This window comes from Marmota flaviventris, chromosome 5 (genome assembly GCF_047511675.1).
Source record: "Marmota flaviventris isolate mMarFla1 chromosome 5, mMarFla1.hap1, whole genome shotgun sequence".
NCBI lineage: Eukaryota > Metazoa > Chordata > Mammalia > Rodentia > Sciuridae > Marmota > Marmota flaviventris.
Window position 1 is genome coordinate 102,909,667 of NC_092502.1, and position 14,549 is coordinate 102,924,215.

Below are 14,549 nucleotides of genomic sequence, written 5' to 3' on the forward strand. Positions count from 1 at the left end.
TATTATAACTCATGGTGAACCATTGCTTTTTATTATAAAACAGAGTAACTCAGGGTTAGGCACAGCCTGAAAACTACTATTCTACTCATGGAGTAACTTGGAGCAGGGCACAACTTGCTTTCCATAAGCGACAATAAATTTTTAGAAAAGTAACCATAGGAACAGCAAAACAATCAACTCCCATCCCCAGAAAAGGGGGAGAGAAGAAATAAGAAAAACTGTGAATTACTAATGTAAATAAGAAAATGTGTTAGAAATGCATCATGGAACTGGGCACAGTGACGCATACCTATAATTTCAGCTTCTTGGGAGGCTAGAGGCAGAAGGAATCCAAGTTCAAGGCCAGCCTTAATAATTTAGTGAGACCCTGCCTCAAAATAAAAAATAAAAAGGGCTGGGGATACAGCTCAGTGGTATCACCCCTAGATTCAATCCCCAATATACTGAAAAAAGAAAGAAACACGGAAAGGAATGAATGAATGAATCATGGTGATTTCTCCTTCTCCAGCCTATGTGTATATAGAGTAGTAGAAATCCTGTTTGTGTTTTGGGTTTAATAACCAGTTAATTGGGCAAGAAAAATGACTGTTAAAACATTCTCTGAGATCTAACCAATTTTTTTTTTATTGGTACTGCAAACTGAACCCAGGGGTACCACATACCCAGCCCTTTTTTTGTATTTTATTTAGAGACAGGGTCTCACTGAGTTGCTTAGTGCCTTGCTAACTTGCTGAGGCTGGCTTTGAACTTGCGATCTTTCTGCTTCAGCCTCCAGAGCCACTGGGATTGCAGGCATGCACCACCATGCCCAGCTTCTAACAAATTTTTGATCTTGTGAACAGAATCAAATAGGGGATAGGCTCGTCAGGCATTGTGCTAAAGTTTGGATCTTCAGTGTCCTCAAAGGCCCATGTGATAAATGCTAAGTCATCAGCTTTGTGATTTTGGGAGGTGGTAGAAACCCTTAAGACGGGGATCCTAGATATAACAAATTAGAATAAACAAATAATTTAATTTAAAAAAAGAGGGGGATCCTAGAAGGAAATTCTAGTTCACTGGGAAGCATGCCCTCAAAGGGAATTATAGGATATGTCTCTTCTTCTCTCTCATATCCGGCCATGAGGCAAACAAGCCTACCTTCCATGCCCTCCTGCCATGATGTACTGGCCCCTCCAGGCCCACAGCAACAGGGCTAATTCATCATAGACAGAAACCTCCCAAACTTGAAGCCAAAATAAACCTTTCCTCTTTTTCAAATTGATCTCTCTTTGGTATTTATTTCAAGATTGGAAAGCTAATGAACACACTTTGGCAATGCGCTTGGGGAAAACACAAGAATATACCACTGCTGAGCAGGTTAGCAGGTGTCTCTTAGTCCAGTCTCTCTGTCTCCCGCACTTGAGTCACACTTGAACTGGGATGTGGCTGGATGTACTATGTGTTGTACATTAGCAGGACAATGTCTTCTGTTACTCTCTTGTTCTATGAGGTGAGCGTAGGAATATCTGTATGGTTCAGAGACAGATGTACCCTGGCACAAAGCAGTCTGAGCACAGCTGACAGCTGCTCAGAACCTGGAGATGTTGGGGTCCACCAGTGTGAAATTGAGTTAGATGATAGTTCCTCCCATTGAAAAACAGGAGGAAATGCCATTGACCTGCAGTGGAGAAAAAAAAAAAAACCAAAAACAAATGCAGACTCAGTTTCTCCTGCTATACATTTGCAAAAAAAGGTCACTTCTTTGACTTCAAAAAGATTTTCCCCCACCAGCAAGCAAGCAATCCACCAGCTGTGTGGCCTCGGATTCAATTCCAGTACTACTTGGAGATAGTGTCAGATCTCACAGGTTAAGGGATCAGTCCCCAAGACTGCCCTCAACACAAGTCAGTTGCCAATTGCAAGACCCAGCTTGTATTACCTGGGCTTCTAATCAACTGGCTGTAAATCCTACAATTCCCTTCTCTGGTTCAATTAATATGCTAGAGGGGCTCAGTGAACTCAGGGAAACACTTAACATTTAATGGTTTATTATAAAGAATAACACAAACGATACAGATGAAGAGATGCATAGGGGTCAGGCATGGGGTAAGGGACACACCATTGCCAGGAACCTTCACTTGTCCTATCTGGAAGTTCTCTGAACCCTGTTCCTCTGGGTTTCTATGGAGTCTACCTCAAAAAGACACAATTAATTAAATCATCAGGGATTGGTGACCCATTTAATCTTCGGTCCCTCTTCCCTTCCCAGAGTTCAGGCTCAGGACTGAAGGTCTTAACTGTTTAACTCTGCCTTGGTCTTTGGGTCATTTGGGTGATAAAGCTACTTTTGTTGCCAGCCACCAAGTAATAAGCATAGTATAAGGGGGAAAAAAAAACCTATCTGATTCCGAGATCCCTAGGATTTTAGTAGTTATATGCCAGAAATCAGAGATCCAATATATATTTTACAATATCTCACCTGAAAACCAGATTGAACCTGCTCACACATCAGATACACCTTACTTTTGGTCTTCACAGGGCTTAATAGAGATCCCTAAATCTTTTTTTTTTTTTTTAAACTGGGAATTGAACCCAGGGTGCTATACCATTGAGCTACATCCCTAGCCTATTTTCATTTTTGATTCTGAGACTCCTTGTCTCAGAATCCAAAATATGCCAAGGCTGGCCTCCTTGCTACAATCCTCCTGCTTCAGCCTCCCATGTTGCTGGGATTATAGGTGTATGCCATGGTATCCAGTGAGATCCCTAAATCATGAAGCCTTTAAATACTTTTCTTTGGATGCCCATTTGATATTTAAGGGAGCCAAGGAAAAGGGTGAGATCCAATAACAACCTCAAGGATTATGAAACAAGACTGTTTTATGTGTTCCTTACCTTATGTTAACTTAGGTTTCTTTACAAGATGGAAAGATCTACCTTGGATAGGCAGAATTAATATCATCAAAATAACCATACTACCAAAAGCACTATACAGATTTAATGCAATTCCTATCAAAATCCCAATGGCATTCCTCATAGAAATAGAAAAAGCAATCATGAAATTCATGTGGAAAAATAAGAGACCCAGAATAGCTAAAGCAATCATTAGCAGGAAGAGTGAAGCAAGTGGCATCACTATACCAGACCTCTAACTATACTACAGAGCAATAGTAACAAAAAGCAGTATGGTATTGGCACCAAAACAGACTGGTAGACCAATAGTACAGAATAGAGGACACAGAGACTAACCCACAAAATTACCTTAATTAGACAAGGGTGCCAAGAACATGCACTGGAGAAAAGATAGCCTCTTCAACAAACGGTGCTTGGAAAACTGGAAATCCATATGCAACAACAATGAAATTAAACTCCTATCTCTCACCATGTACAAAACTCAACTCCAAATGGATCAAGGACTAGGAATACAACAAGAGACCCTGCGTCTAATAGAAGAAAAAATAGGCCCTAATCTCCATCATGGGAACCCTTTTTTGAACTCAGGGGCACTCAGCCACTGAGCCACATCCCCAACCCTATTTTGTATTTTATTTAGAGACAGGGTCTTACTGTTGCCAAGTGAGTTGCTTCACACCTCTCTTTTTGCTGAGGCCACCTTTGAACTCTTGATCTTCCTGCCTCAATCTCCCAAGCCACTGGGATTACAGGTATGCACCACCACGCCCACTTAATGGGAGGACATTTTTTGATGACTGGAATGCAAGCCCTTTTGCCAAAGAAAATCACACAGGTATGCCTCATATGCTATGGGGTGGTTTTAATGGTATCTATTATAAGAGATCTCTATAAGCAATTGTTTCTACTATCTAATGTCTGTCAGAAAGAATGACTCAAGTGTCAATTATTGCTTTCCCTGGACATTGACCAGAATTAAAAACTCCATGCAGCAGGTCAAGTTATGCAGGTGGTTGGCTGTCCCTTCTGCAGCTAATTCCCTCTGGCAGGCACATCAGGAAATTGTGATGCTCAGAATGAAATGTTTCATAGCATTATGGGGCTTTCTGTGGCTGAGTGGCAAAATTGAAGATACCGGCTCTGAAAATATTTCAGGCTAAACTTATTTCTACCAGAATCTGCCTAAGCACAATTGCTAGGAGAATGAGTGCCACTCATTTCTGCAGATTTGTGTATTTCTTCAGGGATCTAAACCAGTTACTAGAGTGAAGGCAAAATATTTCTTGAAGGAAAATTCTAGCCCTTGTCCAGGTATTCTGTAGTTTACCTTTCTTCAGAGCAGAGGGTTTTGGGCAGTTTATAGTAGTAGACAGGTTTCTCAACTTGCCTATCAGAATGTCAGTCTTGCCACTTGCTTGCTTGTTATGCATACAACAAGATGTATGTATTTTCTCTCAGTCAGCAATATTAAATTCTATCATGTATGAACCCAGGGCCCTGCAAAGTGGGAGGCAAATGCTCTACCATTGAGCTACATCCCTAGGACTTTTTCTTTTCTTTTCTTTTTTTTTTTTTTCTTTCTGTTTTTTTTTTTTGTAGTTGTAGGTGGACAGAATGCCTTTATTTTATTTGTCTATTTTTATGTGGTGATGAAGATCAAACCTAGTGCCTCACGCATGCTAGACAAGTGCTCTGCCTCTAAGCTACAGCTAAAGCACACCCCCCCTTTTTTTTCTTCTAAGGCTTTGAAACATTTATTTAATATCCTAAATAACCAATCATGGCTTATGTCATAATTATAACTGGATAATCTTATACTTCCTCAGAAAAACACAGCACTATTCAGGGACTCTGGTGCCCTAGGGAGAAATTTAATCTTTGGTCATAATATTAGCTCCTGGTTTCATAGCCCCATAAACCTTTTTTTTAAAAAAAATATTTATTTCTTAGTTTTTTTGGCCGACACAACATCTTTGTTTGTATGTGGTGCTGTGGATTGAACCCGGCCACACGCATACCAGGCGAGCGCGTTACCGCTTGAGCCACATCCCCAGCCCCCCATAAACCTTCTTTGAAATGACCTACCATCTACTTTTTGTGAATTTTAAGATCTGTTCATTTATTGCATTCATCACCATAAATCTATATATTTATGTGACATTAGCTTAGCTCTCTTTCCAGAATCCCTATCACCTAGTTTATTATTTAGAAAGTATAAGGACTAGATTGCTATAAAACTATTGAAATTAGTAATTCAAATATTGCCTAATGTTTCCTATATAAGGCATCATATGAGAGGTTTATTTTATTTTATAATTTAGTATTAGGGGAAAAAGTTTCTTCTCAAAAATAGATCTCCTTATTTCCTATTCCACAAGTTATATAATATATTGTATTCTGGTCAGCAGGGATAGAATTGCTGATCACTCACAGTTACCATATATTTCTTTTATTTATTTATTTTTATGTGGTGCTAAGGACCCAGCGCCTCAAATGTGCTAGGCGAGCGCTCTACCGCTGAGCCCCAGCCCCAGCCCTCGCAGTTACCATATTAACCTTGGGGGACAGAGTATACATATATGTTTTCTTATTTCTTTTTTTTTCTTCTTTTAACTAATTAATTAGTTTTGTTTTGTTTTTGTACTAATGGAAACTATCACTGGGCTACCCACCCTGCCCTTTTTTGATATTTTATTTTGAGACAGGGTCTTATTAAATCTCCTAGGCCTATCTCAAATTTGTGATGCTCCTACTTCAGCCTCCCAACTTGCTGGGATTGTAGGCCTGAGCCACCACACCAAACTTTGGTATTATATTTAGCCTCAATAAATGTATTATATACAAGTCTTTTATTGATACAAATTATTTTATGGGAATAAGTATCTAAAAGCCAAATTACAGAGTTCAGAGGACACAAATATTTATAAGATTCTTTGAAATATGTGCCCTAATTTCTTTCCTGAAATACTGTACTGATTGGTAATTTTACCATCACTCTATGTGAATTCTTATTTCTTAGAATTTTGACAATATGAGGGCTGAGATTGTGGCTCAGTGGTTGAGCGCTTGCCTAGCACATGGGTTTGGTCCTCAGCACCACATAAAAATAAATAAATAAAGGTATTGTGTCTATCTACAACTTAAAACAGTCTATTAGTTTTAAAAGAAGAATATTGACAATATGGTATATTAGCATTTTCTAATATATATGCCAATTTGGCAGACAAAATTTTATATCATCATCATCATTATTATTCTCATCATCATCATCATTGGTACTAGGGATGTAATCCAGGGTTGTTTTTACCACTGTGTTATATTCCCAGTCCTCCCCTTTTTATCATCTGTAAATTTTTAAATTTTGAGACAGGGGCTTGCTAAGTTGCTGAGCCTGGCCTCGAACTTGTGATCCTCCTGTTTCAGCCTTCAAATTTGCCGGGATTATAAACTATTCCTGGCAAATGGTATATTATTTTAATTTGCATTTCTTTGGTTACTGCTGAGACTAGGCTTCTTTTTTCTTCATGTTTATTGACTACTTTGAGTTGGAATTACTAGTTCCTAAAGTTTCTTTATGATAAGAAAAAAACATGAATGGGTGAAGAGATTGAGCTGGTAGAAGGGAGCAGGCCTGTAATCCAGCTACTGAGAAGTTGAGGCAGAAGAATCTCATGTTGGAGAGACCTGTCTCAGAATTTAAAATAAAAAGTGTTGGGGATGTAGCTCAGTAGAAGAGGGATTTCTTAGCATATATGAGGCCCTGGGATTCAACTTAGTGGCCCCAGACCTTTCTTTCTTAAATATTTATTTTTTTAGTGGTAGTTGGACACAATACCTTTATTTTATTTTTAGATGGTGTTAGGATCAAACCCAGGACCTTGCATGTGCTAAGTGATCTCTCTACCACTGAGCCACAACCACAGCCCCCTTTTTTTCTTTCTTGTACTGGGGGAATTGAACCCAGGGCCTTGTACATGCTAGACGAGCCCTCAACCACTGATCTACATCCCCAGCCCTTATTACATTTTATTTTGAGTTATGGTTTCCCTAAGTTGCTGAAGCTGGCCTCAAACATGCTATCCCTCTGCCTCAGCCTTAGGAGTAGCTGGGATTACATATGTGTGCCCGTATGTTTAGCCTGAGGCTTGCTTGTTTTTTTAATTAAAAACATTTTAATGACCTTTTCTTATTGATGTAATATGGTTTTTTAAAAATTCTAAGTGAATATTTTTGACTATCCATAGTCCATGCAGAGTTACAACCCTATCCTTCAATAATACACCGACAATTCCTAAAGGAAAGCACTTTAAAAAAAGGCGTAACCTAGATACTTCCTTATTTGTCCAACTCCATCTAAGTTTAGATGTGTAGAAAGGCCTAGATATATCCAGAGTAACCCCATACAACATATTGCTTGATCATCCCCCCCCCTTTTTTGGTGTTAGAGATTGAACCCAGGGCATTGCACATGCTAAGTATGTCCTCTGCCACTGAGTATAATACCAGCCTGATCCGCTTTCTAAAATAAGGTTTTAGAACAATGCCATTAAGATAAGGGAATAAAGTATGGAGGGATGAAGTTTTAATTACTATACATGCACATATTTTTCACAAGGACTAGGGGGAAACATTTAACAGATGAATTAGAAAGAAAAGGTGGATAAAAATGTTTGTATGAGAATTTTAATACATTCTGGACAGTGTCATCCCGTTGCTGTCATCATTGGTACAAACTCGGTAGCGTACTTGACCATCATCATCAGTATCTGCTTCATTAATGATTTTATCAACCACTTTATCTAATTTCCCTCCAAGATTCATATCACATGGCAAAACTCTGCTGCAGTAATGTAGCCATTGCCATCCTTATCAAACACCTGGAATTCTTCTCCAATTTCTTCTTTATTGTGTCGTTCATTTTTCTTGCCATTATTGTCAGAAATTTAGGAAAGTCAGTTGCGCCATCTCAATCAGCATTTATTTCATTAATCATGTCCTAAAACTGCTTCCGTGGGATTTTGCTCAAGAGATCGGATTACAGGTTACTAATTCTGTTGTTAGAATTCCATTGATATCCTTATCAAATAGTGAAAAAGTGCCTTTGAAGTTTGTGATCTGCTCTGGTCAGTTGGTCAGCCATGTTGCAAGCTCTACCAATTTCTAAGATTCAACCACACAACCACTCAGCTGGCTTGCTCCATTTGGATTCTAAAAATGTATTTTAACCAGGAAAGTCTGCCATTTGCAACAGCATGGATGAACCTAGAGGACATTATACAAAACAAAATAAGGCAGGTACAGGGAAACAAAGACTGTCATGGGGCTGGGTGTGACTCAGTGTTGTAAAGCACTTGTATAGCAAGAGCTGGGTTCAATTCCTAGCACTACCAAAACCAAAACAAAACAACCCCCCACCCCACCCCCATCCCCACAACTCAAACCTGTAGATCTCACTTCTTTATGGACTTTAAAAAAAGAACTCTGAGGTACAAAGTAGAAAATGTTGTTATCAGAAGCTGGGGGAGAGAGAGAGAGAGTGGACAAGAGATAGAATTAATTAGAAGGAATCAGTTCTGGTGTCCCATTGCATGGCGAGGTGATTATAGTTCCTGGCCTGTGTGAGGCACTGGGTTCGATTCTTAGCACCACATGTAAATAAATAAAATATCCATGAACAGGGTATATTTTTCCATACACTGTTCATGGATAGGAAGAACTAACATCATCAAAATGGCGATATTACCCAAAGTTCTCTATAGGTTTAATGCAATGCCAATCAAAATCCCAATGGCATTTCTTGTAGAAATAGATAAAGCAATCATGAAAATCATATGGAAAAACAAAAGACCCAGAATAGCAAAAGCAATTCTAAGCAGGAAGTGTGAATCAGGCAGTATAGCGATACCAGATTTCAAACTATACTACAGAGCAATAGTAACAAAAACAGCATGGTACTGGTACCAAAACAGGCGGGTGGACAAATGGTACAGAATAGAGGACACAGAGACCAATCCACAAAATTACAACTTTCTTATATTTGATAAAGGGGCTAAAAGCATGCAATGGAGGAAGGATAGCATCTTCAACAAATGGTGCTGGGAAAACTGGAAATCCATATGAAACTGAATCCCTTTCTCTCGCCATGCACAAAAGTTAACTCAAAATGGATCAAAGAGCTTGATATCAAATCAGAGACGCTGCGCCTGATAGAAGAAAAAGTTGGCTCCGATCTACATATTGTGGGGTCGGGCTCCAAATTCCTTAATAGGACGCCCATAGCACAAGAGTTAATAACTAGAATCAACAAATGGGACTTACTCAAACTAAAAAGTTTTTTCTCAGCAAGAGAAACAATAAGAGAGGTAAATAGGAAGCCTACATCCTGGGAACAAATTTTTACTCCTCACATTTCAGATAGAGCCCTAATATCCAGAGTATACAAAGAACTCAAAAAAAAAAAAAAAGATAACAAATAACCCAATCAACAAATGGGCCAAAGACCTGAACAGACACTTCTCAGAGGAGGACATACAATCAATCAGCAAGTACATGAAAAAATGCTCACCATCTCTAGCAGTCAGAGAAATGCAAATCAAAACCACCCTAAGATAACATCTCACTCCAGTAAGATTAGCAGCCTTTATGAAGTCAAACAACAACAAGTGCTGGCGAGGATGTGGGGAAAAGGGTACTCTTGTACATTGCTGGTGGGACTGCAAATTGGTGCGGCCAATTTGGAAAGCAGTATTGAGATTCCTGGGAAAGCTGGGAAGGGAATGAAACCACCATTTGACCCAGCTATTGCCCTTCTAGGACTATTCCCTGAAGACCTTAAAAGAGCGTACTACAGGGATACCGCCACATTGATGTTCATAGCAGCACAATTCACAATAGCTAGACTGTGGAACCAACCCAAGAGATGAATGGATAAAAAAAATGTGGCATTTATACACAATGGAGTATTACGCAGCACTAAAAAAATGACAAAATCATGGAATTTGCAGGGAAATGGATGGCATTAGAGCAGATTATGCTAAGTGAAGCTAGCCAATCCCTAAAAAACAAATGCCAAATGTCTTCTTTGATATAATGAGAGCAACTAAGAACAGAGCAGGGAGGAAGAGCAGGAGGAAAAGATTAACATTAAACAGAGACATGAGGTGGGAGGGAAAGGGAGAGAAAAGGGAAATTGCATGGAAATGGAAGGAGATCCTCATTGCTACACAAAATTACATATAAGAGGTTGTGAGGGGAAAGGGAAAAAAAAACAAGGGAGAGAATTAAATTACAGCAGATGGGGTAGAGAGAGAAGATGGGAGGGGAGGGGAGGGGGGATAGTAGAGGATAGGAAAGGTAGCAGAATACAACAGTTACTAATATGGCATTATGTAAAAATGTGGATGTGTAACCGATGTGATTCTGCAATCTGTATTTGGGGTAAAAATGGGAGTTCATAACCCATTTGAATCTAATGTATGAAATATGATATGTCAAGAGCTTTGTAATGTTTTGAATAACCAATAAAAAAAATTTAAAAATAAATAAATAAATAAATAAATAAATAAATTAAGGGTCTATTGACAACTAAAAAATAAAAAAAGAATTTGAGACCAGCCTGGGTAATGTAGTGATACCCTTACTCAAATAAAGTAACAGACAAACAACATGAAGAATGTAAAGAAATGATAAGTACTAAAATTGATAGATAGGCTAATATCCTGATTTGGTCATTCCATAATGTGGACATGTACTGAAAAACACATTGTGCCCCACCAGTATATATAATTATTATTTATCAATTAAAAATCAAAGAAAACTTGCAAATATGTGGCTTTTCATCTTTCTGGTTTTCAGTTTCTTTCCTAATTGCATTGTTATCTGATAATAAAAATCTGCTTTCAAGTTGTCCTTTTGATCTTTTATCTGTGAATAGTTTACCCTGACAAAGTCGTCTTTTTAATTTTTGCTTTGTTTTTGGTCTTCAAATCCATTTTTTGTCTAATCTAGATCTTTTTTCCCCTTTGGCATATGAATAAATGCTCAATATCATTAATTATCAGGGAAATGCAAATCAAAACACAAAGAGGGCTGGGGATGTATCCCCATTCAAGGCCCTTGGATCCATCCCCAGAATAGCAAAAAAAAAAAATAAATAAATAAAAAAATAAAAAAAAAACAAAAAACAACTAACCACAATGAGATGTTGCAATGGCTATTATCAAAAAGATGAAAGAAGACCAGCACTATAGCACATGCCTATACCCAAGGTACTCAGCAGGCTGAAGCAGGAGGATTCCCAAGTTTGAGGCCGGACTGGGCAATGTAGTGAGACTCAAAAGAATTGAAAGCAGGGGCTCAAACAAATCTTTCTACACTCACGTTCATTAGCAGCATTACTTACAACTGCCAAAAGGTGGAGAAGCACCCAAGTTTCCATCAAAAAAAGAAAGGACAAACAAAATGCAATAAATATATACAATAGAATGTTTTTCAGTCTTAAAAGGGAAGGAAGTTCTGGTGTATGCCATGACATGGATGAACCTTGAGGACATTGTGCTAAGTAAAATAAATCTTTAAAAAGGGACTAATACTGTATGATTCTGGAATAGTCAGATTCATGAATAGAAAGAAGAATGCAACAGCCAGGGGCTGGTGGCAAGAGGAAATGGGGAATTATTATTTAATGGGTATAAAGTTTCAGTTTGGAAAAATGTAAGAATTCTGGAGATGGAAGTTGGTGATGGTGACGCAAAAATGATAATATATTTAATACCACTGAACTGTACAATTAAAAACGGTTCCAATAGTAAATTCTATGTTATTGGCATTTTATCACAGTATAAAAAGAGTAAAACTAGAAAAGCAAAGAGGGGGGAAGGGAAGAAGACCCTACCCCACAATGTCCTTTGCATTACTGCCATAGGCCCAATGTGTCACCCAGAGCCCACCACCATAGTGAATTGTCAATAAGTACTTGTGAATGGGTAAGGAAAAGACCAATGGATTAAAGTCACTGTATTTGTTGTGGTTTGGATTTTAAATGTATCCTACAAAGCTCATATGTGGGAGACTTGCTTCCCAGCCATTAAGAGGTGGTGGAAGCTTTAGGAAGTGGTCCTACTTGGAGAAAGTTAGGTCATTGGCAGCATGCCTTGATCCTGCTCCTTCCTCTCTCTATTTCCTGGCCACCTTAAGTGACCAGGCTTTCTCTATCACATGCTCTGCCACCCCCATGAAATTATGCCTTGCTACAAGCCCAAAGGCAACATGGCCAAATGGACGGCAATCTCTGAAAAACATAAGCTGAAATCAATCTTTCCTTCTCATAAGTTGATATCCTCAGAAAGCTAACTAACACAGTTTTAGCATCCCATAGCCTTTCCTAAAGCCTAAAATTACTTAAAAGGAAAAACGTTCATCTTCTTAAAACCTAAACCTAAATTCTACAGTTTGGGACCAAAAAGATAACTTGAAAGACAAAAGGCACTTGTCATTTGTAATTGATATGATGACAGATGTTTGAGAATACTGATTCACTTGTACATGTCCACGCTCAGCATCCCACTGAAAATAGCCAGAAGAGATGTGGCATGGTGGCACGTACCTGTAATCCCAGTGTCTAGGGAGGCTGAGATAGGAGGGTTGCGAGTTCAAAGCCAGTCTCAGCAACATAGTGAGGCCCTAAGCAACTCAGCAAGACCCTGTCTATAAATAAAATATAAAAAAAGGGCTGGGAATGTGGCTCAGCGAATAAGTACCCCAGGTTCAATCCATGGTATCAAAAAAAAAAAAAAAAAAAAAAAAAAAAAGAGGAACATGGGATTTTTTCCCCCTGCCCATTTTATTCCTTTACCCAAGACCTCCTGGATAGGCAAATAGAGATTTTGAAAGCCCCTCCCTCTGGCCTTGGCCCTGCTTGGCATGTCTCCCCCTGAGTCTGGGCACCACCTCCTCTGGCTGTTCTGTATTTAGTTCTGTTCCTGCCTCCCCAGGAAGGTCTCTTTCATTGTTTCACTGGTCACTGGTCCTCTCCGTTCCTCAAATCTGGCTCTGCTTTTATCCTCTGCCAGCCCCATGGCCAGTGTTAGGTGTGTGGGCCGTGATTCTCTTCCTGTGTGCTTTGAGGATCATTTTTATTTATGTTTGAAGGACTTTGTTCTGAGGCAATCTTGAAGCGTTTTGGTCTTGGTTCAGATACACTTTTTCTTTTTCTCTCCTTCCCTTCCAGGAAAAATCCTAACAATTATTTATTCCCTCATGTCTTTAACATTCTTCTTTCTGATTGGCTGACAGAGACTCAGTGTCTTTCTCCAGCAGGACAGGGCAAGCAGCAAGCGTCCTGGGGATGGGGCGGCACCCTTCAGGCTGACTTGTGGGAAAGCCTGGAAACACCTAAAGTGTGGGGAGCAGCTCTGACCCCAGGAGGCCTGCATTCAGCTTCACTTGGGTCCCTGGGTGCTCTTGTGGCAAATGCCATGCTTCCCCTGGGGGAAGGCCAGGAGGCTCAGGATGGCTCAGGATGGCTCAGGCCAGGAGGAGAATCACTTCAAAGGCATCTGTTTGAGGAGAGAAAAATGCTCCCTTTCTGCAGGTACCAGGTTGATCTTGGTGTTCTGAGGTAATGATCCAGCCCCATCTGAGACCACAAGTCATCTTGGAAGTCTGACCTGGCATTCTGTGATCACAGAACTCGTTCATAATCCACTTATGGACGTATGTATGTAACACACGTAAAGCGCTTCTGCTGGGAGAAGCTTGATTACTCATGAAGGGTGCTGACAGAGTTAGCACTTTCCACACCACCAATGGCTCAGTCTTCAAAGGGATTCTGTGCAGCTTTGTTACTACCTCATCTAAAGGCCTCTTCTTGTTAAAGGTTGTAATGAGGGGTTATTTCTGCTCGTGATTACAGGGTGAAAGAACACTCTCCCTCTCTCTCCTTTCTCACATATTTTGTTTTCTTTTTTCTTTCTTCCTTTTTCTTTCTTTCTTGTTGCAGTACCAGGGATTGAACCCAGAGACACTCTACTACTGAACTACATCCTCAGATCTTTTTTTTTTTTTTATTTGAGAGAGGACCCTGCTAAGTTGCTGAGGCTAGCTTCAAACTCGTGATCCTTCTGACTCGGTCTCCTGAGTCCCCAAGAGTATAGGCAATGTGCCACCAAGCCTGGTTTCTCTCACACATCTTCTGCAGTACATTTGCCAAATCTCCAAGTTTAAATGCTTGGAGCTGCTCCCCGTTTCTTCTTCAGAGCATCATTCAAATGCATTTCCCAGCATTGGGCTGCTTTCTCTGAGATTATTTATCCCTAAATACTGATGGCCCTGATGTACCAGGGGCTGTTGTATGTTCCACAGATTGATGAGGCTTTAAGTTTTGTCAGAAACTGGTCTGGGAGAGGCATCGCCACTGCCGCTGCCCTCCCTGCCTGAGGGCTGTCCAGATTCCCAGCTGCCCAGAGTCAAGTGCAGAATCCCAGGCTGCCTCCTACAACCTTGGTCATTCAACCCAAAACACCCCTTCACTTACCCTGCTCCTCATCCTTCACTTATTTTCCTCTTCCTTTGTTTCTGTGTCCCTTCTTTGGGGCCCAGTTGCCATCCCTACTCCAGGAAGCCTTCTCTGATCCTTCCAAAGTTCAGTCCCTTGATTT

General features: G+C 39.8%; 1 pseudogene; it reads right to left on the reverse strand.

Moving 5' to 3' along the window:
* Positions 1 to 7,595: 7,595 nt before the first annotated feature.
* Positions 7,596 to 14,549, reverse strand: part of LOC114086398 (calmodulin-like) — a 41,439-nt pseudogene continuing 34,485 nt past the window's right edge.